This window comes from Balaenoptera physalus, assembly GCF_965194825.1.
Source record: "Balaenoptera physalus genome assembly, chromosome: 5".
NCBI classification, from domain to species: Eukaryota; Metazoa; Chordata; class Mammalia; order Artiodactyla; family Balaenopteridae; genus Balaenoptera; species Balaenoptera physalus.
The window spans coordinates 75,190,955-75,218,594 of NC_138884.1; the positions used below are offsets into that span (position 1 = coordinate 75,190,955).

Consider the following 27,640-nt stretch of genomic DNA (forward strand, 5'->3'; position numbering starts at 1 on the left):
AAGCCTTTCTAACCTTAAAAAAAAAAAAAAGAAAAAGAAAAAAACCAATGTCTTCTTTTACAGTGAAAGAAAAGCCCAAGAAGTAAAGAAACTTTTACAGTAATTGTTGATTTGGCTATTATGCTGATCCCCCGAATCAAAAAAAGGTAATTTCACTTGAAGTCTGCATTCTAATTTGGAGCTTCATTTTAAGTGATAAGAGGAGAAAATTGTGCGGCGTTTTCCCTCTACCCGGTTGAAAAATAAACGTTCTAAAAAGGATAAAATTTAGGTAATGAGTTGCTTTCTCTGTTTTAAAATCGTTGGGGGGGGGGGAAGAAATTAACTCAGGTGTTAAGTAGTTGACTGAACAGAATGTCATTAAAGGTTAGCCTGAAGAAGATAGATGAAAGTTGTGGTAGAACTAGTCATGCTCAGCTGTGAAAAGAAGAATGAGGAAGCTTTCTGTGTAATGACATGGAAAGATCTCCAAAATATGTTATAAAGAGAAAAAAAGCAAGATGTAGGACAGTGTGAATAATGTGCTACTTTGTGTGTTAAGGGGGCACCCGTGGAATAAGAATACAGATTTGTGTTTGTTTTTCTAAGTACAAAGAAAGTCTGGAGGGATAGTGGAAAACTAACAATGATGGGGCAGAGGGAGAAGTAGCCTGATGAGGGGATAGTGGGAAATGACATGCACACTGTATGTCCTTATATTTTAAAATATTTTTGACTATATTATGGGTTTATAAACTAGATTAAACAGAGTTCTCCTCTCCAAAATAATTTGCTATGTGGTTGTTTTGTTGCTTGTCTTTCCTTCCTAATTTATGGTAATTTTGACTATTTTCAATATGGTTTCTTTTAATTTTCTTTAGGAAAATGAACTAAAATTGAAAGAAAGTTTAGGATAAGTTTGGCTATCTATACTTCAGTTTTTAAGAGGCTGAGGTCACCAGTTTAACTCTTAAAGATGTTTAGTCTTATTTTGCTTTGCTAAAATATATGACGTTATTTTCATTTGGCATTATGGCTGGATTATGCTGTTTTCAGAGCATAGTTTGTCCTCCCTTCCTTTCTTCCCCAGGAATCGTAGTTGTATAAAATTTTACTTTTACTTATTTTAACTCCAAAGTTGTCATGACAAATAGTTGGAGAATATGAACACTCCATTAAAATGATAAAAGAATTGATTGTCCAGGTAGTTTGCTTTTCAGATTGGGAAATGCTTTTCTCAAGGCAATCAGACATGAACCTCAGTGACATGTAAATTTATATTTGTATATATGTATATAGTACTACTTATGGAAAATTAAACCGATAGTCAATGATCTGTTGGTGCAAAACACTAAAAACTTTTTACGACTTATGGATTGTTATAAGCAGTATGTAATTTTGGGGGGTGGGTAGTCAAAATTCCTCTGGTGGCTAATGTTATATAATCAAAAGTAGTGAGTGTTGAGTGACAGTTGCTATGGGCATTTTTGTTATGTTATCAGCATTCCTTTTTATTTTGTAGGATAGGATAATTGTGTTATTTCTGTTTGGTCTGTAGGTCTCTAGTAGCCAAACTTCTGCAAATGGCATTTATTTTTCGTTTGAATTCCATGTGGGTCTATTCAGTCTTTTTGAAAAAACAGAATCGCGTTTCAAAATTTTACTTAAAATTTTGTTTTTAACATTATAGAAGTAAGTCAATGTTCATGAAAAATTAAAACAATACAGTGTATATATAATAAGAGAAAACGCCGTTTGCACACTTCCACTTTATGTCACATCTCTCCCCAGAGATAACTGCTGATAACACTGTTATATAACCTTCCAGTTCTTTTTTTCTGTGCATTTACAAACATAGACTTTTCAGTCTTGAAAATAGAATTATACTGATTGATCGTCTACTTTACCAGTTTGCCTCTACTGTGGGCTGTTACTAACCCACAGGACAGGGAAATGACCTGGAGTATGTGAGAAAGTTTAACATGTAGTATACACCTTAGGACACTCTCATCTTTTCACTTGTGAGGGGCTGGTTGGTTTGGGGTACATTTACAGAGTTTGTAGTGAGATCTTAACTGGTGTGAGCTTTATGTGATGTAGATTGAATTCACCTGTAAGACATAGATTCCATGGTTTTTATAGGACTCTTTAGGGTCCACATTCTAGCGTTTTCTTTGGATTTTGACCTGGTCAGTAGCTCACAGGTTAAGCTTTGATTTTATTCTGTACTTGCAGACCACTAGAAAGCCCCTTAGATTACATCAGCCTCTCCTGGTCCTCTGAAGTGAACCTAGGCAGGCTTTGTCCTTAACTAAGAGACATTGATTGACTTGGATGGAATCCAGCCTTGGATGGAATCCAGCCTTTGAAGCGGAAAGGGGAGAAGAGGCATTTTGGTCTGGTTTGTGCTTTACTGACAGCAGACAAGTTGCATGCATACTTCCACTCAGAGAGAACATTGCCCTTCTAATAGTTCCAGAGGTGGTGGTTTTTTTTTGTTTTTTTTTGTTTTGTTTTTTAAACCAAGCTGCGAATAATTAGCAAGACTTAATTCTTTTTAGGTGATAGAAAGTTGAGTATTAGTCAAGACACTTTACTAAGCTATGTGAGATACATAGAAAGATGCAGTATAATTGACCCTGCCCTCAGTGGGTTTGAAATCTAGTATGGTTAAAAGAGCATGTATGTAATGATTATAACACAAGATAGGAAATGATAGATTCCAGAAGAAAAACATACATGAGGTTTGTAAGGGTAAGACTGTTTCTAGCTTTTTATTTTTGTGGGCATGGAGTTTGGAGGGAGAGTAGATATCTCAACGTTTTAAATAGTTAAGAAAGGATAGAACAAACTTATAAAGCTCAAATCTTAGCTCTTAAGGGATAAGGAAGTAAGGAGTTAAATTGCATCCTCATAGCAGGCACTTATGAACACTAATTGATAGTTTATTTTTGTTTGTTTGCTTTTTACTCTCTCCCACTGGAAAGAACCATTTGATGTTTTATTTGATCATTATAATACAGCCTCTCTTAGATTTCAGGATTTTAGAGTAGGAGGTTTAATTCTGCCAGTTAACTGTTGTCTACCATCTAATATGTCAGGCAGTGTTAGTATTAAAAGTAAGTTGTTTTTTCCTATCATGTTTTTTTCCTTCAAAGCACATATTTAATGTCCCCTCTCCCCCACATTTTTACTTCTGGTGCTGTGTCAAATAAAATATTTATTTGCTGTACGTATTTTAAACTATGAAAGCAAACAACAATATGGTGAAAACTCAGAGTTCCACAGCAAAACTACCTTTTATTGTTTGTGTCTCTTTCCAGTTCTTTGCAGATGCATAAAGTAAAAAAATAATTTTAAAGTGTAGTTTCTTGTAAGCATTGTACCAGTGGACATTGTATTTTCTCCTTTTCTGAGTCTAAAATTCTAGATGGAGTTGTATGAATTACAGAATACATTTTAAGTGTCAGAGCAATTTAATTCTTGCTAATTGACTGAGATTTTTATAATGGCATTTATATTTGTAGGTTGCTTTACAACCATTTGTTACTTATTTTTATAGCTCTGTTAGGTATAACTCCTGTGAATTAGGTGGGTAAGAGATTGCTGTTTTTCTCCATGTTTTTGATTATGTGAATGTTAAATTACCTAAACTCCCATAAGTATAGTGTCAACTTTGAGTTATTAGTTATTTTAGATGTGTATTTCATAAAGATGTAAGTCTATTTATTATTTTAAGTCTTAGAAGTCTACAGAAAAATCACTTGTAAAAAATAAATTTTTATGTATTTGACTTTCATAGGATACTGTTTAGAATGTGATTTACCTTTTATTTTTCAGAAATATTTTTTCATTTTTATATTAATAAGATCCAAGGATAAGACAAAAATTCCGATCTTTTTCAGAGGGCACATTTAATCAGATATGTACTAATTCCCATCCAAAATAGTAGAAAATGAAAGTACAGATTGATTCATGTTCAAAATTTTGTGTTTAAAAAATAAAACACAAATGGGTGTTGCAACAGTGAGAGTTAAACCATATACCTTGCTAAGAATTTATCATTTGCATTAAAATATGGCTGTAACGTAAATAGCTTATTTCTTTCTTAATCTCTTTCCCCCCAGTTATAAAAATAGTATATCCCTAATGTAGAAAACTTGGGAAACATGCAGAGCATGAATTAAATTCTGAAAACACCACTGGAATTCTCACAACCACGAAACGTCATTGTTAACCTTCTGAAATATCTTCTCCCTGTGTTTTGCTTAGCCACATCACATGTCTATAAGTGTACATACACTTACAGACATCACATGTACACTTATAGACATGTGATGTTTACAAAATGGTCTCATAATGCATCCACTGTTGTGCAAACTATTCTATTCATTTAACAGTGAATCTTGAACATTCTTATGTCAGTATTTGTCTACAACATTATTATTTTTAATAGCTATGTGATACCCTCATTTATGTTTGTGTAATAATTTACTTACTGGTCTATTTCTGTTGGATGCAAGTTTTCAGTTTTTAAAATTATAAACAATGGGACTCCCCTAGCAGTCCAGTGGGTAAGACTCTGCGCTTCCACTGCAGAGGGCGTGGGTTTGATCCCTCATCGGGGAACTAAGATCCCGCATGCCCCATGGAGCAGCCAAATAATAAATAAATAAATAAATACTTTAAAAAATTATAAAAAAATGGTCACTTTTAGAAGTGACAGCATTAGTCATCCGGTAGAGTCGGCACTTAAAAAAATTTCAATAGAATAGTCTTCAGAAGAATTAGAATTCAAGTAGAATTATACTGAATTTGTATTAATGTTGAGATTAAACAGAAATCTTGTGCTTTTTGTTGAAAAAATATGCCAGAAGCATACGATAAATTATCTAATATTGATTCATAATAATGAAGACTCCAAGATTTTTATAATGGTATATTTTCTTTCTAAGGTAGGTTTAACTTTGAATTGTATTAAAGTAACTTTGCATTTCATGAGCATACATGATTTGGATAGCATTGCTCTTGAATAAGCCTTCAAATAAGGTAGGAATCTTTGAAGCAGTCTGCACATACTCAATTAAAATTTAAGCTGTAACATTTTTTACAACAGAACAGAGAGTTTGTTTGATTGCTCCAAAAAACTTCCTTAAAAGGAAAGTCTGAATACCAAGAAAGAATACTTTCACCCAAAGAATTGACATTACCCGTGTATAGGACTTCTGTGAAATTTTATTCAACTCTTAGGTATCTGTATCCTTCAGTTTAAATCGGGGAGAAAAACTGTTAAGTTAAACTGTTTTCAGGGGAAAATAGATATGATCTTAAAGTTTAATGCAGTAGTTTTAAGGTGTCTTCTGTTGCCTGTTTTTGGAAGTTACATATTTTATCAGGTTCCTATGACTATTACTTTTTAAAAATTTTTATTGGAGTATAGTTGATTTATAATGTGCTAGTTTCTGCTATACAGCAAAGTGAATCAGTTATACATACACATATATACACTCTTTTTTAGATTCTTTTCCCATATAAGTCATTACAGAGTATTGAGTAGAGTTACAGTAGGTCCTTATTAGTCATCTATTTTATATATAATAGTGTGTATATGTCAATCGCACTCTCCCAGTTTATCCCTCTTCCTAGCCACCCCCCGCCCCTGGTAACCATAAGTTTGTTTTCTACATCTATAACTCTTATTTCTGTTTTGTAGATCAGTTCATTTGAACCATTTTTTAGATTCCACATATAAGGGATATCATATGATATTTGTCTTTCTTTGACTTATTTCACTCAGTATGACAATCTCTAGGTCCATCCATGTTGCTGTAAATGGCATTATTTCGACCTTTTTTATGGCTGATATTCCATTATGTATATGTACCACATCTTCTTTATCCATTCATCTGTTGATGGACATTTAGGTTGCTTACATGTCCTGGCTATTGTAAATAGTGCTGCAATGAACATTGGGGTGCATGTATCTTTTCAAATTATGATTTTCTCTGGATATATGCCCAGGAGTGGGATTGCAGGATCATATGGTAGTTCTATTTTTAGTTTTTTTAAGGAACCTCTATACTGTTCTCTGTAGTGGCTGGACCAGTTTACATTCCCACCAAAAGTGTAGGAGGGTTCCCTTTTCTCCACACCCTCTCCAGCATTTACTGTTTGTAGAGTTTTTGATGATGGCCATTCTGACTGGTGTGAGGTGATACCTCATTGTAGTTTTGATTTGCACCTCTCTAATAATTAGTGATGTTGAGCATCCTTTCATGTGCCTCTTGGCCATCTGTGTGTCTTCTTTGGAAAAATGTCTATTTAGGTCTTCTGCCCATTTTTTGATTGGGTTGTTTGTTTTTTTGAGCTGCATGAGTTGTTTGTGTATTTTGGAGATTAATGCCTTGTCAGTTGCTTCATTTGCACGAGGGTTGTCTTTTCATTTTGTTTATGGTTTCCTTTGCTGTGCAAAAGCTTTTAAGTTTAATTAGGTCCCATTTGTTTATTTTTGTTTTTTTTTTTCTTTCATTACTCTAGGAGGTGGATTGAAAAAGATCTTGCTGCAATTTATGTCAGAGAGTGTTCTGCCTATCTCTATGACATAAATCACAGCAAGATCCTTTTTTGACCCACCTCCTAGAGAAAGGGAAATAAAAACAAAAATAAACAAATGGGACCTAATGAAACTTTAAAAGCTTTAGGAAACCATAAACAAGGCGAAAAGACAACCCTCAGAATGGGATAAAATATTTGCAAACGAAGCAACTGACAAAGGATTAATCTCCAAACAATGCAAGCAGCTCATGCAGCTCAATGTCAAAAAAAAACCCAATCCAAAAATGGGCAGAAGACCTAAATAGACATTTCTCCAAAGAAGATATACAGATTGCCAACAAACACATGAAAGGATGCTCAACATCACTAATCATCAGAGAAATGCAAATCAAAACTACAGTGCGGTATCACCTCACAGCAGTCAGAATGTCCATCATCAAAATATCTACAAACAATAATGCTGGAGAGGGTGTGGAGAAAAGGGAACCCTCTTGCCCTGTTGGTGGGAATGTAAATTGGTACAGCCACTGTGGAGAACAGTATGGAGGTTCCTTAAAAAACTAAAAATAGAACTACCATATGACTCAGCAATCCCACTACTGGGCACATACCCTGAGAAAACCATAATTCAAAAAGCGTCATGTACCACAATGTTCATTGCAGCACTATTTACAATAGCCAGGACATGGAAGCAACCTAAGTGTCCATCGACAGATGAATGGATAAAGAAGATGTGGCACATATATACAATGCAGTATTACTCAGCCATAAAAAGAAACGAAATTGAGTTATTTGTCGTGAGGTGGATGGACCTAGAGTCTGTTATACAAAATGAAGCAAGTCATAGAGAGAAAAACAAATACTGTATGCTAACACATATATATGGAATCTAAAAAAAAAAAAAAAAGGTTCTGAAGAACTTAGGGGCAGGACAGGAATAAAGACTCAGACGTACAGAATGGACTTGAGGACATGGGGAGGGGGAAGGGTAAGCTGAGACGAAGTGAGAGAGTGGCATGGACATATATACACTACCAAATGTAAAATAGATAGCTAGTGGGAAGCAGCCGCATAGCACAGGGAGATCAGCTTGGTGCTTTGTGACCACCTAGAGGGGTGGGAGAGGGAGCGTGGGAGGGAGATGCAAGAGGGAGGGGATATGGGGATATATGTATACGTATAGCTGATTCACTTTGTGATACAGCAGAAACTAACACCATTGAAAAGCAATTATACTCCCATAAAGATGTTAAAAAAAAAAAAAAAAAGTGTTCTGCCTATGTTTTCCTCTAAGAGTCTTATGGTATCTGGTCTTCCATTTAGGTCTTTAATCCATTTTGAATTTATTTTTGTGTATGGTGTTACGGTATGACTATTACTTTTGATAGCGACTGCTTTTTGCTTTTTGCTTTTTTGTCATGAAAATAGGAAATTTTGGGGTGTTTATTTTTTCCATTTATTTATTATCAGTGACATGATCAGATTACTAAAATATCTGGTTTTATTCTAAATAAAGCTTATTATTACCTGAAATTTAGTAACGAAGACAGCAAACTACTTTAAAGGTCTTAGTTACATTTACAGCATGGTATAGGGATGAAGAGTGCACAGCTCTATAGCTAGCCTGCTTGTCATTTACATCCTGGTTTTATTGCTAGTGATTGGACAAATATTACCTCAATTTCTCATCTGTAAAATGAAGATAATACTAGTTCATAATATTATGTGAGAATTAAACAACATGTGCAAAGTAATTAGAATAATGAGTGTTTATCACATAGTTAATTGTTCAGTAAATGTTAGCTGTTATTATTTCTGTTGTTTTGTTACTTTCATAGTGTGTACCAAACATGGCTCTTATCATTTTTTGGAGGGGAGTTCCAATTTCAATAAGTTGCTTAGAGTTTTGTATCTACATAGAGAGTTTGGGAGTACTTGACCTTTTTATGTGACTCAGAACAATGAAACAGTTATTAGAAGATGTTGCCAAGGTGCGTGGTATTGCATATTTCTTTGAGATACTTTTGCCAAATCAATTTATGGAAAACCGGTGACTGTTTTTTTCTATGTTGAAACTTAAATTTTAGTTGAAACAATATTAGAAGTTATTTAGGAAAAAACCCACAAATTAAAATGAAATAAGTTAGATCTCAAATTTTATTTTACAACTTTAACTTACGTAGTTCTATAGAAATTTCACAAAATTTTATTAGAAGCGAGAAGAGAAATGAGAGAAACATTAGTTAATGGAAAATGCTATTTCCAACTCTTACATGGTAATTTTTGTCTCCATCAGAAATGGTGATGATATAATATATCTGTAATTATAAAGGTGTCTGTTTCACCAGTAGTTTATTGTATGAAACAGGTTTACATTGTTTAGCTTCTGTTTAGACTTGATCACATTCTTATATTTTTTTTAAGTCTTTTCTGTTGGGGCTGATCATTATTAAAACTTAAGACTTTTTTCTTTTGAAAATAGTTTTTTGTTTTTTATAAAAATGAGTCTTGTTCCTTGGGAAAGAGTTAAAGTACCAAAAACTACAAAGAAAATCTATGATGAAAAAAAATCACCCAAAATCTCAGGGATAAAGCTCTGTTAATATTTTTTTCAGCATTTTCTAAGGCAGTTGGGATGGGTGTGGGTGTGCGTGTGTATGTATGTACATGTACATGTTACAATTTTATAGCAAGTGGAATATATGCAGTTTTATAAACTGCTTTTTTCCTCTCATCATGTTTTCTGTGTATCTTTACTTGTAAAGTAATGTTTTCATTATTTTTATCTAGTCTTAGTCTTTTACTTTGTTTTCAGTTGACCCTTGAGCATTGTGGCAGTTAGGGGCACTAACCTTCTGTGTGGTTGAAAAGGTCGAAAATCTATGTATAACTTATAGTGGGTCCCTCCATGGTTCATCCATATATGCAGTTCCTCAGTGTTCAGGGTTCCTCATGCTTTAATTCAACCAACTACGGATCGTTTATTACTGAAGTATTGGGTTGGCCAAAAAGTTTGCTTGATTTTAAGTAAAAATAAAAGACGTATTTCATTTTCACCAAGAAATTTATTGAACAACGTAATCATTAACCGAACGAACTTTTTGGGGAACCCAATATTTACTACTGGAAAAAAATCTGTGTACAGGTGGACCTGTGGAGTTCAAACCTGTGTTGTTCAAGGGTCAACTGAAATTCATTTACATTTTTGCTGATAATAGCCAAGTTTGTAACCACCATCAACTTTGACTTTTCTTTGAGTCATCTGTTTTGCATTCCTTTTTATCCCTCCTATTTTGCTCTTTTTTTGGTGTTAATCTAATTATTTTTCCTGGTTTTCCTCCTATTAATTTGTTAGTTATATATTCTTTCATTATACCTTTAGTGGTTATTCTAGAGGTTAAAACAAGCATACTTGACTTACAATACAAATTACTTATGATACAGATAACACAAATTATTACTTTTACCATTCCCCAATAATGACAGCTTCTTACACATTAACTCATACTCCAACCTTTTTGCATTGTTACTGTTCTGTATTTTATTTATACATATTTTAAACTCCACAAGATAGTATGGTTTTGGACAGTCAATTTTTGTTCATGTTTACCCTTTCCAGGGTTCTTCCTTCCTGCATTTCTGTTTCTGTCTGGGATCATTTTCCTTCTGTCTGAATAACTTCCTTTAGTAGTATGTATTTTAATACCGACCTACCTACTGACAGTGAATTTTTCCATTTTTGTTTATCTGAAAACATCTTAATTTCACCTTTCTAAAATTAATTAATTTATTTATTTTTGGCTGTGTTGGGTCTTTGTTTCTGTGTGAGGGCTTTCTCTAGTTGTGGCAAGCGGGGGCCACTCTTCATTGCGGTGCGTGGACCTCTCACTATCGCGGCCTCTCTTGTTGCGGAGCACAGGCTCCAGACGCGCAGGCTCAGTAGTTGTGGCTCACGGGCCTAGTTGCCCTGCGGCATGTGGGATCTTCCCAGACCCGGGCTCGAACCCGTGTCCCCTGCATTAGCAGGCAGATTCTCAACCACTGCGCCACCAGGGAAGCCCCTTCACCTTTTTTTGAGTTATATTTTCACTGGGTATAGAATTCTATGTCAGTAGTTATTTCATTGTCTTATGGCTTTCTGTTAAAGTCTTATTGAAGGTAATGTGTCAGCTTATAGTCTTGCTAATAATTCTTTTGTTTTTTTCCAAAAGACTTCTCAAAATGCCTTCCTTCTCTGTCATAGTTTTTTAGCAGTTTGACTATGATGTGTTGAGTTGTGTTTTTCTTTGTATTTGCTCTTTGTTCATAGAGCTTTTTTGAATCTGTAACTTGGTGCTTTTAGTTTTGGAAAGTTCTCTGTCATTATGTCTTCAATTATTGCTTCTGCCCCCTCCTCCTTTATGGATTTTAATTTAAACATTTATTACGCCCTGTCATCATGTTTCACATTTCTCTTAAAAATTTTTTTCTCTATATATTTCAGTTTGGGTATCTTATAATGACCTATCTTATAGTATACCAACAACTATCTTATTTTTTCTCCAAGCCAATCTATTGTGTTCTTAATTTACATTGAAACTTTGAATTCTAAAACATCCATTTGATCCTATTTTATACATTTTTAATAGACTTCAAGTCTCTTGAACATACTGATTATAATTATTTAAATGCTTGTCTATTAATTTCAGTAACTGCATCAATCATTGGTCTACTTATATTGTTCTGTTGTTTTTCATGTGGTTGTGTGGTTCTGTCACTTCATATGTTGCTAGGTTTTTCAAAGAACTTGTCCATTTCATCTAGGTTGTTGAATTAGTAAAGTTGTTTATAATATTCTCTTATTATCCTTTAAATAGCTATAGAATATATCATGAGTCTAGTATCTGTATAATCTGCAGAGATTTGGTGTCACTCCTGATACTGGGAAATTGTGTCTTCTCTCTTTTTTCCCTGATCAGTCTGGCTTGAGATTTATTAATTTTATTAAGATTCTCAAAGGATCAGCTTTTGGTTTAACTGATTTCCTCTAGTTCTCCAGTTTTTTGTTTCCTTATTTGGACTCTGATCTTTATTAATTCCTTTCTTTAACTTACTTTAGGTTTGTTTTCTTTTTCTAGTTTCTTAAGGTAGAAGCTGAGGTCATTAATTTGTGACCTTTTTCCCCACTATATGTGTGCTACAAATTTCCCTCTAAATATTGCTTACAAATTTTAATATATATATTTGTTTTTCATTTTCATCCAGTTTAGAGTACTTTTTAATTTACTTTTTGATGTCTTCTTTGACCTTGAGATTATTTAGAAGTATATTATTTAGTTTCCAAGAATTTGAGGGTTTTCCAGAGATCCGTCTGTTATTTTAAAGTTAATTCTCTTGTGATGAGAGAATATACTTTTATGACTTGGATCCTTTTAAATTTATTTATTTGTTTTATGGCCCAGAATATGATCTGTCTTAGTAAATGCTCCATGTGCACTTGAAAAGAATGTGGATTCTATTGTTGGGTGGAGTGTTCTGTAAATATCAGTTAGGTCAAGTTGGTTGATTGTTTTTGTTTATGTCTTGTAATTTTTGATTGAATGCCAGACATTGTGAATTAAAAAACAAAATAAAGCAAGCATCACCAAGTATGTTCTGCCAGAGGGTGTTTACCTTTTCTTCTAGGCAGATAGACTAGGGAGCCAGTCACCTTAATTTATACAGAGGCTAGGTTGCTATTTGAGTAGTTTGGTGGTATTCTTCTTCTTTCCTTTATTTGTAGGTTGTGGTTTTCCAGGACTTTCATTTCAAAGCCTTTCATTTCGTTTCAAAGGGTGTTTATCCCCTTAGCAGAGCCAAAGGTGGAAAATTTCACTTTGCTTTTCAAAGTTTTTCAATTATTATTTAGCCGCTTACCCTGTATTGTTTTAAAATTAAGCAAATGTCCTGTGAGAGATATTGGCCTTGAGCTTGAGGTCCCTGCAGTTTGCCGTTTTTGTTACTCCAGCCTTGTGTGAACACCAAAAGCACTCCTGGTTTCTTGGTTCCTCAGCAGCAACGTTTTGTACAGGCCAAATCTCAAGTTTTCAGCCTTCACCCTCAGCCCATAATCTGGAAATACCCCCAGGGAAAGCAACTGCAGATCATCTAAACACCTTTAAAAGATTCCCCCTTCCCTGGAGTGGTAGACCTTCTTGTCCCCCATGTTTTAAAGACATCTATACGCTGCCTTTAAAAATATGTTTTTTTGTAATTTATTTAGCTTTTCTAGTTGTTCTCAAGAAGAATGTTGACCTGCTGCAAACTGTTTCATCCTACTTGGGTGTGGACAACTCCCTACTGGTTTTTAGAAGCTTCACATAATACTCAATTTTCCTGAGCAATTTTGTATTAAGTTATTCTTTTGGGTTTTGGGTAGTTGGGTTTTAGTTTTGACCTAGTATACTTTCTAAAAATCAGATTTATTGAGGTATAATTTATATATGTTAAAACTCATCCATTGTAAGTATACATGTTGAATTTTGACGGATGTATACATTTTTGTAACCACTACCACAATCAAGATACAGAAAATTCCTATCAACCTGAAAAGTTCTCTCTCCCTGGCAACCACCAATCTGTTTTCTGTTAATACAATTACGCCTTTTATACAGTATGATATAAATGGGATACTACAGTATATGGTCTTTGGGGTCTAGCTTGCACTTAGCATAATGCTTTTGATACTCATCTGTGTTAGTAGTTTTCTCTTTTTATTTCTGAATACTTTTCCATTGTATGATATATGGCATAGTTTGTTTATAATTATTAGTTGTTGGACCTTTGGATTGCTTCCAGTTTTTGGCTATTATAAACAAAACTGCTAAACATTTGTGGACATGTGTTTTCATTTCACTTGGGCAGATATGTAGGAATAGAATTGCTGGGCTGTATGGTAATTATATGTTTAACTTCACAAGACACTGATGAACTGTTTTCTAAAGTGGTTTTACCATTTTACATTCCCTTCAGCAATGTGAGATTTTCAGTTGGTCTGCATTCTTGCTAACACTTGGTATTGTCAGCGTTTTTGAATTTCTGCCATTCTAGTGGGTATGTAATGTTATATCTCATTGTGGTTTTAATTTGCATTTCCCTAATGACATGATATTGAGCATGTTTATGTGTGCTTATTGGTCATTCATATATTTTCTTTTGTGAGGTGTCTCCTCAGATCTTTTGCCCATTAAAAAAATTGGGTTGTTTGCTTATTTACTGAGATGTAAGAGGTTTGTTTTTGTTTTTGTAAATATGTTCTGATATGAGGCTTTTATCAGTTATTAGAATTGTGAAAATTTGATCTCCCAATCTATGGCTGCCCTTTATATTTTCTTAATGGTATCTGAAGAGCAAAGTTTTAAATTTTGATGAAATCAAATTGATTAACTCTTTTATGCTTCATATTTTTGTGTCCTAAGAACTGTTTGTCTACTTTAAAGTATATGTTTCATTTCAGTTGATTTTTATATATGATATGAAAAAGGGTTGAGAGTCTTAAAAAAATTTTTTTCCATGTAGATATACAGTTGTAGCACCATTTGTTGAGAGACTATTCTTTTTCTCCACTGAATTACCTTGTCACTTTTGTCAAAAATCAATTAATCATATGTGTGTGGGTCTTTTTTTGAACTCTATTTTATGTAGTGAACTTTATATCTATCTTTACATCAGTATCTCAAAGTCTTGATTACTGTAGCTTTAAATCTGGTAATGGAAGTCCTCCAATACCATAAACATAATATACTTCTGTATTCATTTAGGCCTTTAATTTCTCTCAGGAAAGCTTTTTAACAGTTTTTGAATATACTTTTAGTAGTGGACTTTATCCTATTTGTTCAGCAAGTACCTAGTGAACATCTACTGTGTGCCAGGCACTGTTCTAGTTGCTGGTGTTACAGCAGTGAACAAAGAATGCAAAAAGGCCTGCCCTTGGGGAGCTTACATTCCAACTGGGGGAAACCAGATGAGAAACTCTTAACTTAAATGTATGTTAGATGGTGATTAATTAATACTATGGAGGAAAACAAATCAGGGGAGGGGGCTGGAGTGTTGGGGTGGGGACAGAGGGATTTATAATTTTAAATTGTGTGGACAGAAAGGTCTTCATTGAGAAATTGATATTTAAGCAGACCTTAGTCTGCTCTATACCCTAATAATGAAACAACTAACAATTCAGAAGGAAAAGGGAAAAGAAGGTGGGAGCTTGAATAAGTGTGCTAAGTATGCTAGTTGCCTCCTGTGTAGTAACTAGAAGTCCATAGCATTTAAAATCAACAAGTGTAGTAATAGAAGTATACCTAACGGCAGAAAGGTAGACCGTAAGAAAGATCATGTTTTTGGTTGAAATCTGGTGATGAGAAAGTGTAACATCTTAACGTAGCTTATAGTAGAGAACTAATAGGTAACGTGAAGAAATGGAAGACGGACTTCAATACATATGATGTGATTACAAAAGTATTATCTTAATAAAAACCTTATTAAAATAATAGAACTATCTGTAAAATGTAAATATAGAGAGAAGATGGAATTAAATGAGACAAAGATGGGTATTTTGATTGTAAAGTTTATAATTTACAATGAAGAAATACCAAATATACCTGCAAAAATAGTAGAGCATTAATATTCGAAAAGTAAAAGTGATCCTGGAAAGTTATTCAGAAAAACTTTACTGGTGGACTTTAATAGATCTCTCTTAGACCAAAGTGTATCAAGTGAACAAAAAATTAAGGCTATAGAACAACAATATCCCAATTAATAAGCAAAATTTGATGGATAAACTGAACCCTACCTTGAAAAATAGAGACTATACCTTCTTTCCAAGCATTTATAGAACATATACAAAAATTGATTATAGTACTAGATCATAAAGAAAAGAAAACTTTTGTACATTCCTAAAGGTAGGAATAATTTAGAACTGCCCATCTAATATGGTAGCCACTAGCTACATCTAGCAATTTAAATTCATTAAAGTTGAGTAAAATTTAAAATGCAGTTTCTCAGTCTTACTAACTACATATCAAGTGCTCAAATAGGATTGATTGCCATTGGAATGAGGAGAGAAGAAAGCAGATTGAAGACAGTATATGTGAACTAAATCTTCTTGTTTCATAGCAAGGAGTTAGTAGACATAATTTGAAGTTAGTCAAGAAATACAGACATGTTATTTATAATTATAGAGATAAATATAAAAACTACAGACAAGTAGGTGAAAGTGAATGCTTCTAGCGAACAGGACTGCAGTTTTTTACTATTTGTTTTTTTAAAACCATGGGCATGTATTACATCAATAATATGCAAGTTTTAAGAGACTAACAGGATATACAAACAAAATAAAAGCTTATAAATTGTCTTTGCACAATAGCTTCTTATCCAGTAAATGTTAAGTGTAACTTTATTCCTTTGCATTAAGTAAAAAACGCTCTAGTTTTTTTTGATATTTGATTAAAATTAATTTATACTGAAAGTATTAAAAAATTTTTTCAGGCACCAGTTGCCAGTCTTCTCTTCCATTTACAAATGAAGATAGCAAGCAGCTTTCTGTGACTTTGGGCATATACTACTTATCTTTAATTGATGAAATAGTTAATTCGATTTCAGTAGTGAGTAAAAGATTCATATAAAATATTTGGAGTACTTTAAGATTTTAATCTAAATAAACATCTTTCAGACAACAAAAGGGCATTTACTTGGGTCAGGAAATAAAAATCAAAGCCTATACTCACAGCCCCTGAGGACTTATGATATATTTCAAAGGTAATTTCTCTTTAATTTCTAGGGAATATTTTAAATATAAGTAAAGAGTGACATCTTTAACAAGGACATTTGACAAATAACTATATGAAAATTTTACTGCTTATATAGTGAAGGTATTGGTTATTATTTAAGATGCCACTTTATATTGCTTTATTTATTCACAACCTGTTGCTGTAGTTATTATCTATTTTCAGAATATTATTACATCTTTTTGCAGATTCACTATGAGAGAGGGACTATAGATAAGGTTTAGGGCAAAAGAGAAAGAAGTTTTGCCCTGTGATTTAATATTACTTGAAAACGTATATAGGCAGACTAGTTCAGTGTCATTTGTTGAATGTGTATAATATTTGTTTTCCAGTTTCCCAAATTGACTGGCCAAGCCAGTTTTTACAGCTTGATACTCTGAAACTGTCAGTATATTGTAGTTTGATAATTCAAGTAACTTTACACATAAGAAAATTAAACGTATAGGGATTAAATCTAAACACTTAGCTTAGAGGAACAGCATTACACAGCAAATCATCAAAAAGACTGAAAATAAATCCCCAACGTAGTGGAAGATTTACGGAATATGGTGTTAGTAATTTATCTTTATAGCAATAAAGTCTTGGTCTCCAAATACTTTTTCAACATTTAAAAATTCAGTATTTTAGAAATAATATTAGGATTTTTTCTGCCTTGGAATGTAATTTACATCATTTTAATAATTAAAGATCTTTATGGCTATACTTAAATCAATTGCAAAGTACTTGCTGAAGGTGTAGGAGATTGGGAACTTATCTACTGACTTCTAGGCACAATCTAAAACTTTGCTTTTCAATAAATCTTTGACGTTTTCTTGTTTGTCTTTGTTCTAAAACATTAATGCATGTTTTAAAAGATCCAATAGTAATGAAATGTTCTATAAATGTGTTTGTCACTTAACCTAGGTTGTACTACATTGTGATTACCAGCCCTAAAATAATTATTATAATCATATGGTTTACAGTATACAGCAAGAGTATAATGGCACCACTGGAACAATACCCAACCTGAAACAAGTGTTTATTCTATTCTTTCAACTCTCATCAAGTCATATGCCTGTATATGTTTAGAGGAGAGTGTCTCTTCTTCCTCAGGCTAGGCTCACTCTGCCTCTCACTACCTTTTTTTTGAAGGCCCTGACATTTTAAAATTCTCTAAAGGTGTTACTAGTGAGTGCTTTCTGTACATACTATTAGAATAAAAATGAAAATATTATATTGCTAACATAAGTCATAGTTTCTAATGGTAGGGACTTTGTTTTGTTCAGTCATACAGCCCTGGTACCTAAAATGCCTGGCCATAGTATATACTCAATAGGTTTTGAGCATAGGTAAATGCAGAAACAACTGATGTATCCATATTTTTATGTATATTTACTCTATTCATATTTAGCAAATATTTTAACATTATTGTATATAACATGATAGTCTTGCAATTTATCTTCCTATCTAAAAGAATATTTAGTTGTATATAATCCAGTTAGACTCTAAGCTCCTTAAGGAGTTTGAGACTAACTTTCACACCACTGGAATACTAAACTGTAAGTGGGAGTAATATTCCACATTATAACTTAGCTGCCCAAATGTAAATTCTCTAGTTTGTGCCAGTTGAGAGTTCTCACTCATAATAGTCTACTAATCATCCACTTAAGAAAATTAATGCTCTGGCAACTTTAGTTGGTCAAACACATTTATTTAAGTAGTAAGATTTAAACCATATGTTCAAGACTTTATTTTTAAGTTTCTAAAATCTTTAATTATTAAAGATTAGCAGTAGTATGTGAGATTTCATCATCAGACCAAATTGGCAGCATAGGGATTCCTATCACTGATCCCTTGCCAAAACATCATTTTGCTCCTGCAAACCCAGGTCCCATCTCTACCTAGTGTCTGTCAGCTCCAGTGGCCTCAGGCAGCTCCTGCTACTCCTCAGCTCCAGGTCATGAGAATTCCAACAAACCCAGTCCCCTGATCCATTGTAGCACTAGCCAGCTGTGAACCCAGGCTACAGGGTTACTTTGGTGCTGGTCAACTACTGTGGCACCAGGCCCTCAGCAGGCTCCTGACTCACCTCAGCACCAGCTGCCTTCCATGACCCTGGGCATCTTCCATAGCACCAGGCTACTGGCAGTTTACCATGAACCCAGGTCCTGGCACATCCCAACACCAACTGCCTCTGTGGCCCCTGGTTCCTAATCAATGCCTGTGAACGCAGACTCCCAGCTGGGCTCAGCACCTGGCCAACTACCATGACGACAGGTCCCTGACACACCCCAGCTCAAGTCTGGCCCATGTGGAACTAGACTCCAGACCGGCTTCTGTGGGCCCTGAATCAGGTCCTCCCTCTTGTACCCAGGCACCAGGATGGTCCCTGAATATGCAAGCATCTGGCCTGCCCACCTGTTGACCCAGGCACCACACCTGCCTACCCCATGGCTCCAGCAGTAAACTTGCCTGTGGAAACCACCTTATGTGTCACCCAGAATCTCTGGATGGGCTGACTGGTGAAGGACTTTGCCTGCTGAAGCATGTTGTAAAGACTAGAAGAAGTGCCCATTTTCTCAAATGTGCAGACTCCAGTGTGAGCCACAAGGATCATGAATCATCAGGGAAACATGACACCATCAAAGGAAACTAACAAAACTCCAATGACTGCCCCTAAAGGAAGAGATCTGTGAACTATCTGGCAAAGAACTGAGAATAATCCTCTTGCAGAAATTCACTGAACTATTAAAGGAATACATACAAGTAAATGAAAGTAGGAAAACAATGAGTGAACAAAATGAGAAGTTTAACAAAGAAATGGAAACCATGAGTAAAAAAACACAGAAATCCTAGAGTTGAAGAATACAATGACTGAAGTGAAGATTTCTTAGAAATCTTCAACTGCAGATTTGACCAAGCAGAAGAAAGAAATAACGGATGAGGAGACAGGTCATTTGAAACCATCCAGTCAGAGAAACAAAAAGAAAAGAGAATGAGAAAGTGTGAAGAAAGCCTGTGTAAATCATGGAATGCCATTAAAAGAAACAATCTACTCGTTATTGGAATCCCAGAGGAGAAGAGAGGGAGAAAGAAGCATAAAGCTAATTTAAAGAAATAATGGCTAAGAAGTTCCCAAATCTGGGGAGAGATTTGGATATCCAAGTTCATGCGGGTTGAAGCTAACAGGTCACCCCAAAATTTCAACTGAAAATGATCTTCTCCAAGACATGTTATAATACAACTCTGTAAAATCCAGCCCATTTTAAAAGCAGCAAGATAAAAAAAATTCTTCACATATAAGGGAACCCCCATAAGGCTATCAACAGAATTATCAGCAGAAACTTTGCAGACCAGGAGTACAGGGGATGATATATTCAAAGTGCTGAAAGAAGAAAACTGCCAATCAAGAATACTTTACCCAGCAAGGTTGTTTTATATACATGAAGGAGAGATACTTTCCCAAACAAAAGCTGAGGGTATTCATCACCACTAGATCTGCCTTATGGGAAATGGTGAAAGGAGTTCTTCAAGCTGAAAGCAAAGGATGCTAATTAGTAACATGAAAACATATGGAAATATAAAACATACTGGTAAAGGTAAGTATATAATCAAATTCAGAGTATTAGATAATATGAGAGTATTGAGAGTAACATGGTGGTTAAGTTAATCACTTAACTCTAATATAAAGGTTTAAAGGACAACTGTGTTAAAAGTTAACTATAGCTATGGGACTTCCCTGGTGGTCCAGTGGCTAAGACTCCACGCTCCCAATACAGGGGGCCCAGGTTCAATCCCTGGTCAGGGAACTAGATCCCACATGCTGCAACTAAGAGTTCACATGCTGCAACTAAGAGTTCACATGCTGCAACTAAAGATCCCACATGCCGCAACTAGAGATCCTGCATGTTGCAACTGAAGACCCTGTGTGCCGTGACGAAGATCCCACCTGCTACAACTAAGACCCAACACAGCCAAATAAATAAATATTAAAAAAGGTAACTATAGCTACAGTAATTTGTTAATGGATGCACAGTATTAAAAGAGGTAAATTGTGACATCAATAGCATAAAGTAAAAGATTAGAGTTCTTGTATGTGATCTAAGTTGTTAGCTTAAAGTAGACTGTTACAGCTAGAAGCTGTTTTATGTAAGCCTCATGATAATCATAAAACAAAACCTGCAGTAGATAGACAAAAGATAAAGAGAAGGGAGTCAAAGCATACCACTATGGAAAATCATCAGTTCACAAAGAAAGACATCACAAGATGGAGAAAGGAACAAGGGAACTACAAAACAGGCAGAAAACATTTAATAAAATGGCATGAGAAAGTTCTTACCTATCAATAATTACTTTAAATGTAAATGGATAAAATTTTCCAGTCAAAACTCATGGAGTAGCTGCCTGGATTAAAAAACAAGATCAACTATATGCTGCCTATAAGAAACTCATTTCACCTTAAGGATACATGTAGGCTCAAAGGGAAGGAATGGAAAAAGATATTCCATGCAAATGGAAACCAAAGAGAGCAGGGGTAGCTAACCTTATATCAGACAAAATAGACTTTACATCAAAAATGATAACAAGGGGCAAAGACTGTCATTATACAATGAAAAAGAGATTGATTTATCAAGAGGATATAACAATTGCAGATATATATGCACCCAACATTGGAGCACCTAAAAATATTAAGCAAATACGAACAGATCTTAAGGGAGAAATCGACAACAATTCAGTAATAGTAGGGGACCTCAGTACCCCCACTTTCAGCAATGGATAGGTCATCTAGAAGAATGAAGGAAAACACTGGACGTGAAATATACCTTAGACCAAATAGACCTAACAGACATATACAGAACATTCCACCCAACAGCAGCAGAATACGTATTCTCAAGTGTACGTGGAAACTCTCCAGGATAGATCATATGTTAGGTCACAAAACAAGCCTTAGCAAACATAAGAAGATTGGTATTGTACCACCTATCTTTTCCATACAATGGTGTTAAACTTGAAATCAATAAGAGGAAAATTGAAAAATTAACAATTGTGTGGAAATTAAATAACACACTCCTAAACAGCCAATCAGTTAAAGAAGAAGTCAAAAGGGAAATTAAAAAATACCTTGAAAGAAACAAAAATGGAAATACAACATACCAAAACAGATGGTATGCAGCAAAAGCAGTGTAAGAGGGAATTTCATAGCAATAAATGCCTAGATTCAGGGGGGGAAAAAAGATCACAAATAAACAACCTAACTACACCTCAAGGAACTAGAAGGGAAAAGCCTGGGACCAGTTGGCTTCACAGGAAAATGCTCCAAAACATTTAAAGCAGTTAGCAGAAGGAAGGAAAGAGTAGCACAGAAATAAATGAAAGAGACTAGGAAAATAATATAAAAGATAAATGAAACTAATGGCTGTTTTTTGTTTGTCTTTTTTTTTTTTTTTTTTGAGAAGATAACATTGACAAATCTTTAGCTGGACTGAGGAAAAAAGAAGATTCAAAATCAGAAATGAGAGAGATGTAGAGAACAAATGTATGGACACCAAGGGGGGAAAGTGGCAGGGGGCGGTGGTGGTGGTGGGATGAATTGGGAGATTGGGACTGACATATATACACCCATATGTATAAAATAGATAACTAATAAAAACCTGCTGTATTAAAAAAAATAAAATTCAAAAAAAATCAGAAATGAAAGAGGAGACATTACAACTGACACAACAGAAATACAAAGGAAAATATGAGACTACTGTGAACAATCATGCCAACAAATTGGTTAATCTAGAAGAAATGGATGAATTCCTAGAAACATACAACCTACCAAGACTGAATCATGAAGAAGTAGAAAATTTGAACAGACCAATAATGGATAAGGAGATTGAAACAGTAACCAAAAGCCTTGCAGCAAAGAAGAGCCAAGGACCAGATGGTTTCACTGGTGAAACGTTCTACCAAACATTTAAAGAATAATTAACACCAATCCTTCTTAAACCCTTCCAAAAAATTGAAGAAGGAACACTCGATACCAAAGCCAGATTAGCATACTACAAGAAAAGAAAACTACAGGCCAAAATCCTTGAGGAATATAGGTGCAAAAATTATCAACAAATTCTACTAGTAAACTGAATTCAGCAGCACATTAAAAAAATCAGACACCATGATCAAGTTAGATTTATCCCCGGGATGCAGGGATGGTTCAGTATACACAAATCAATAAATGTGTACACCACATTACTAGAATGAAAAATAAAAAACATATCAATTATTACTGAATAGATACTTTCTGCATATGTGATCTGTGAACAGAGGTAATTTTTTGCTTCTTCCTTCCATATTTGGATGACTTTTTTTTTCTTGCCTAATTGCTTTAGCTAGGACTTTGAGTACAATGTTGAATATAAGTGATGTGAGTAGGCATCCTTGATTTGTCCATAATCTTGGAGGAAAAGCTTTCAGTTTTCATTGTTGAGTATGATGTCAGCTGTGACCATTTCGTATATGGCTTTTATTATGTTGAGGTGGTTTACTTCTGTTTCTAGTTTAGTGTTTTTATCATGAAAGAGTGTTTAATTTTGTCAGATGCTTTTTCTTCATCAATTGAGGTGTGATATTTCCTCCCCCTTCATTCTGTTAATGTGGTATATGACACTGATTGATTTTCATGTTTTGAATCATCCTTGTATTCCACCTGATCATGGTATATAATCCATTTAATGTGCTATTGAATTTGGCTTCTTAGTATTTTGTTGAGGATTTTTGCATCATTATTCATCAGGAATATTAGTCTGTAGTTTTCTTGTGTCTTTTTCTGGTTTTGCTATCAGGGTAATGCTGGCATCGTGAAATGGGTTGGAAATGTTCCCTCCTATTTAATTATTTGGAAGAGTTTGAGGAGGTTTGGTGTTAATTCTTCTTTAAATGTTTTGGAGAATTTTCCCATGAAGCCATCTGGTCCCAGACTTTTCTTTGTTGGGATCTGCTTTTATTTCTTGATTAATTGACTTTAAATTATTCTCTTGATTCTTCTAAGAAAGATGAAGATTTAATTCACTTATGCTGTCCTTAATCTCTCATATCTCTTCATCCCAAAGTGTGAAACATTGTAATTAGTTCTTTTATTAGTACCTTTGCAACTGTAAATAAAATGTTTCTTAGACATTATATTTTAAATCCCTACTGTGTAAGATAAGGATAGTGGGGCCTTTATCCATTTCTCCATCTTGTCTTTTCTACTCCTTCACTTCCATTTCTACCTTTTCTTTTGTGTTTGACCAGGTTGATCACATAACATTTACGTTCTGTTATGTAATGAGATTTAAGACATTCAGTCTTTTTGGTAGGTTGATTCTAAAAGCTGAACAAAATAAATTACAGTTAATCATTGAGCTATTTGTTTTCCATGGGTACAAAGTTATGATAATGGAACTCAAAAAATAAAATATGTGATATCAAGGTAAGGTTGGTTATCTTTATTTACAGTTCATAAGTTTTTTTCACAGTCATGCCACTAGTTTGCCTTATATTCTGACTTTATATTCTGATTAGTTTGCTTACTATTGTTCATCTTTCCCCCCTATAGTCTGTAATTGCCTTTTTCTCCTTGGTCAAAATGTTTCCTGCTTGAATCACAATATCTTGTTCCATCTTGTTGGATGGAATCCCTGGTTTTCCTGGAGACATCCCTTTTAGAGTTGTCCTACTTTCTCCTTCAGTCTTCATGGGTTGGAAGCCTGCTGTATTTCTGTCATTCTGAGATACTCTTTCACTGCATTTCTGGGTTAGACTTACTGTTTCTTAGATATCCTTTGTCTTTTATGACATTCTCCTTCTTTTTGCTGGAGTATATTCTAAATTAACTTTCATATACAGGGTACTTAAGATGTAAACATTCTTACATGCCTGAACATGGCTTTCACCTCATTCATAACTGCTTGATAGTTTGTCTGGGTGTAGAAATTTAGATTCAGATTAAATTCCTTTAGAACTTATGGGTTTTGCTCTGTTCTGTTTAGATCAAGATGGTAGGAAGTCTGGTGCTACTCTTGAGTCTTGTTACTTTTTAATGACCCTTTCCCCTTGTCTTTGGAAGCTTTAGTATCTTACCTTTGTCTTTGTAGTTCTGGAATTTTATAGTTACGTGTCTAGGTATGAGTTGTTCTTATTATTGTATCTGAACTCCCTGGGGTAGGTAGGCCCTTTCAGTTGAAATGCAAATGTCTCCCTCCAGGTATGGGAAATGTTCTCCATTATTTTTTTGGTAATATTTCTTGGTTTTCTATGTTCTCCCACTTCGGAATGCTCACCAGCAGAATTTTGGCTTTCTGGTTTGATCCTTATGTCTTTTATCTCTTCTCATGTTTTCTGTCATTGCCTTTTTATTCTATATTCTGACAGATTTCTTCAACTATATGTTCCTACTTTTCTGTGAATGTCTGTAACCAGACTGTAAGTATTCCAGTAGCTTTGCTTATTTTTTGTTCATATCATTTCAAGAGGCAACATGGCATAGTAGTTAAAAGCATATACAATGGAACTAGACTGCCAGACTGTGTGAGTTAAGATCCCGGCTCCACCACTTAATACCCATGTGACCTTGGGTAAGTTATTTAACCTCTCTGTGCTCAGTTTCTGAACTACAAAATGAGGATAATAACTACTTTGTGGGCAAAGGAGTTCATATTTGTAAAGCATTTACAATGGTTCTTGGTGTAGTAAAATCTATGTCATTGTTTGTTAAATATGTAGCATTCTGTTTTTGTTGTACTGAATGCAGTGTCTTTAGGAGTATCTTAAAGATATTTTGTTTTTTATCGTTTTCTTCTGTACCCTGAGTAATGTATGAGTCTTCTGGGGTTAGTTGATCTACTTATTTATCTTGTTCTTTTTCTAGCTGCGGTTTTTCCTCATATGACTAGAAATTATTATTGTTGGTTCATGTATATTGCTACAGGATTATCTTGATTATTTTAGGTAGCTATGGTGGGGTTTTTTTTCTTGTTGTATAGGTGGATATTTTTTCCAATTGCCATCTCTGTTTGAAAAGACTGGTTGGTAATTCTTTGTACATAGATGGAGTGTCTTGTCTGCTGGCAAGTTTAGGTTTAGAGCCTAAGAGCAGTGAACCTATTGCTATTTTCAGGAGCTTTCCGGTTGTCATATTGACATGAGCTCTGTGGACACTAACATCCATCTAGTTTCTTTCTGAGCAGTTTGCTAAATTTCTGCTAGATTTCTTTAGAAAAGAGTGGTGCAGTTTTGGGCCTAGGGGTGATGCTGGGCCTTGCTTAGCCAGGGAAGGGGTGCAGAGAAAGGAGACAGGTAGAGCTTTTTCCTAGGTCACCTGTATTCAGCCTCTGTACCTGCTAACTCTAGAGCCTAGAGTCTCAGGACGATTGACTCAGAACTCCACTGTAGTCCCTTTATGTGTGAATTTTGCGTGTGCTTAACCTGTTAATACACTTGGATCTGCTTTCTGCTCTCCAGAAATCTACTGTATCATTTCATCTCTTCATAACTTCCTTCTCCATTCTTTTCATTGTTTTATAGATCTTACTTTTTGTTCTTCTGTGCTGTCTTACCAGTAGGCTTTCCAAAGGGAAGAGAGGCAAAACTGAGTGTTTGTCATCATTATCTCTTTTCATTCTCCAGATTTTCTTGAAAGAAAGAAAGAAAGAAAGAAAAGAATGAAAGAAATTGTCACTTCACCCCTAAGTAATTCTATGTTTCTTTAAAAAATAAAGATATTTTCTTACATAAACTCAATATCATTACTACATCTAACCAAATTAACCATAACTTCTTAATATCATATAATGCCTAGTCCTTATTCAGATTTTTTTCTGTTGTTTCAAAAGTACTTTTTGATATTGTCTGAATCAGGATTCAAATGAGGTATTAACAATTGGTTGTAATGTTTCTTGAGTCCTTTTTTTTTATGAGTACAATTTATTTGGAAGAAGAGTGATATCAGTTTGTAGATCACCTTTGATAGAAAATGTTTGCCACAGGTATGTATTACACAGTAATGCTCCAATTTCTTAACAATGAAAAATCTTCCTCAAATAACACATACTTTGTTGTAATGGAAAACATATACAGCAGTATACAGAATAGAATAATGAACTCCCATCTACCGATCACCCAGCTTTAATAACTATCAACTCAGAACCTGTCTTGTTTCGTCCATACCTTCACCCATGTACCCTCTCCTAAAGCTATTTGAAGAATATTCCACATTTAACTCATTGTAAATATTTCTAAATGTAAATGTAAATATTTCTGAAACTAAAGGCTCTGAGGCTTTTTAAAATTTAGGACAGTTGACAACCCCCACCCCCTTTTCCCTTTTTTCCCTCCATGTTGAAGAAACTAGATCAGTTCTGTATAATATTTCACATTCTAGATTTATCTGATTGCTTCTTCCTGATGCCATTTTACTTATTCCTTTTCTATATTAATTTAAACTGAAAGTTTGATCTAAAGCAGTGTTTCTCAAGCTTTTTCTTCTTTTTTTTTTTACTCCTTTAAAGGCCCTTTTTAGACATTTTTTTCCTTTATTGTCTTCTCTCTGAAACCCAAGAATAGATATAGCACTGTGCTTTGGAGGGCAAGAAACCATTTTAATATACTACTATTGAAGATATTTTTCACCCCTGGGTGTGACATTGCTACTGTTAAGAATATACGATATAAAGGTCTGATAGATTCCAGCGTGACTCTTTTACACAAGAACATTTTATAAGTAGTACTATGTACTACATATTTCATTACATTGGGAGGTGCATAATGTCTGTCTCACTTTTGGAGATGGTAAGATTGATCAGTTGCACTCATTTGGTGACAGCATGATTTGTTGTGCAATTCACTATCACTTTTTCTCCTCATGGCTTTAAAATCCATTGATGATTGTTGCCCATCTATTTATATAATTTCTTTTTGTTCTTATTAGCTAAAATTCTTTGAAGGACTGCCCCTCACCAATTAGGTCTCTTTGGTTACCTTGAAATATAGTTTGATAGGACAGACAAGAAAAATGCTTTATCAGTTACCTTTTACTTACCAATTTTTGATTAACCCTTAGTATACCATCAGTATCCATTGGATTTAATTTTTAGACTTTTTGATTTTTTAAGCATTCCAACTACTTATAAGGACTAGTATTTCATGATTATTATTCGTTGAGGTCTCCTAAAGAACAAAGCAAAATGTACTTTTAAAAAATTGAAGAAATCTCAATTTTTTCATTAATTATATTTTCTTACCTTTAAGCATTGTGTGTTTCAACATTTTAAGATTTCTTTTATCATGACTCACCAGTTATTGCTATC

At 34.4% G+C, this 27,640-nt stretch overlaps 1 protein-coding gene and 1 long non-coding RNA gene across 2 annotated transcripts in view; one reads left to right on the top strand and one right to left on the bottom strand.

The window, feature by feature from the left end:
• The window catches only part of PDCL2 (phosducin like 2), a 67,735-nt gene extending 50,590 nt beyond the window's left edge, over window positions 1-17,145 (top strand). Inside the window, exon 7 of the mRNA XM_082464492.1 lies at window positions 64-17,145. The gene's annotated coding sequence lies outside the window, so the exon portion shown is untranslated. The remainder of the gene's footprint in view (window positions 1-63) is intronic.
• LOC309662098 overlaps window positions 10,311-27,640 on the bottom strand; it is a 306,967-nt gene continuing 289,637 nt past the window's right edge. Inside the window, exon 2 of the long non-coding RNA XR_014264513.1 lies at window positions 10,311-10,595. This is a non-coding gene — a long non-coding RNA (uncharacterized lncRNA). The remainder of the gene's footprint in view (window positions 10,596-27,640) is intronic.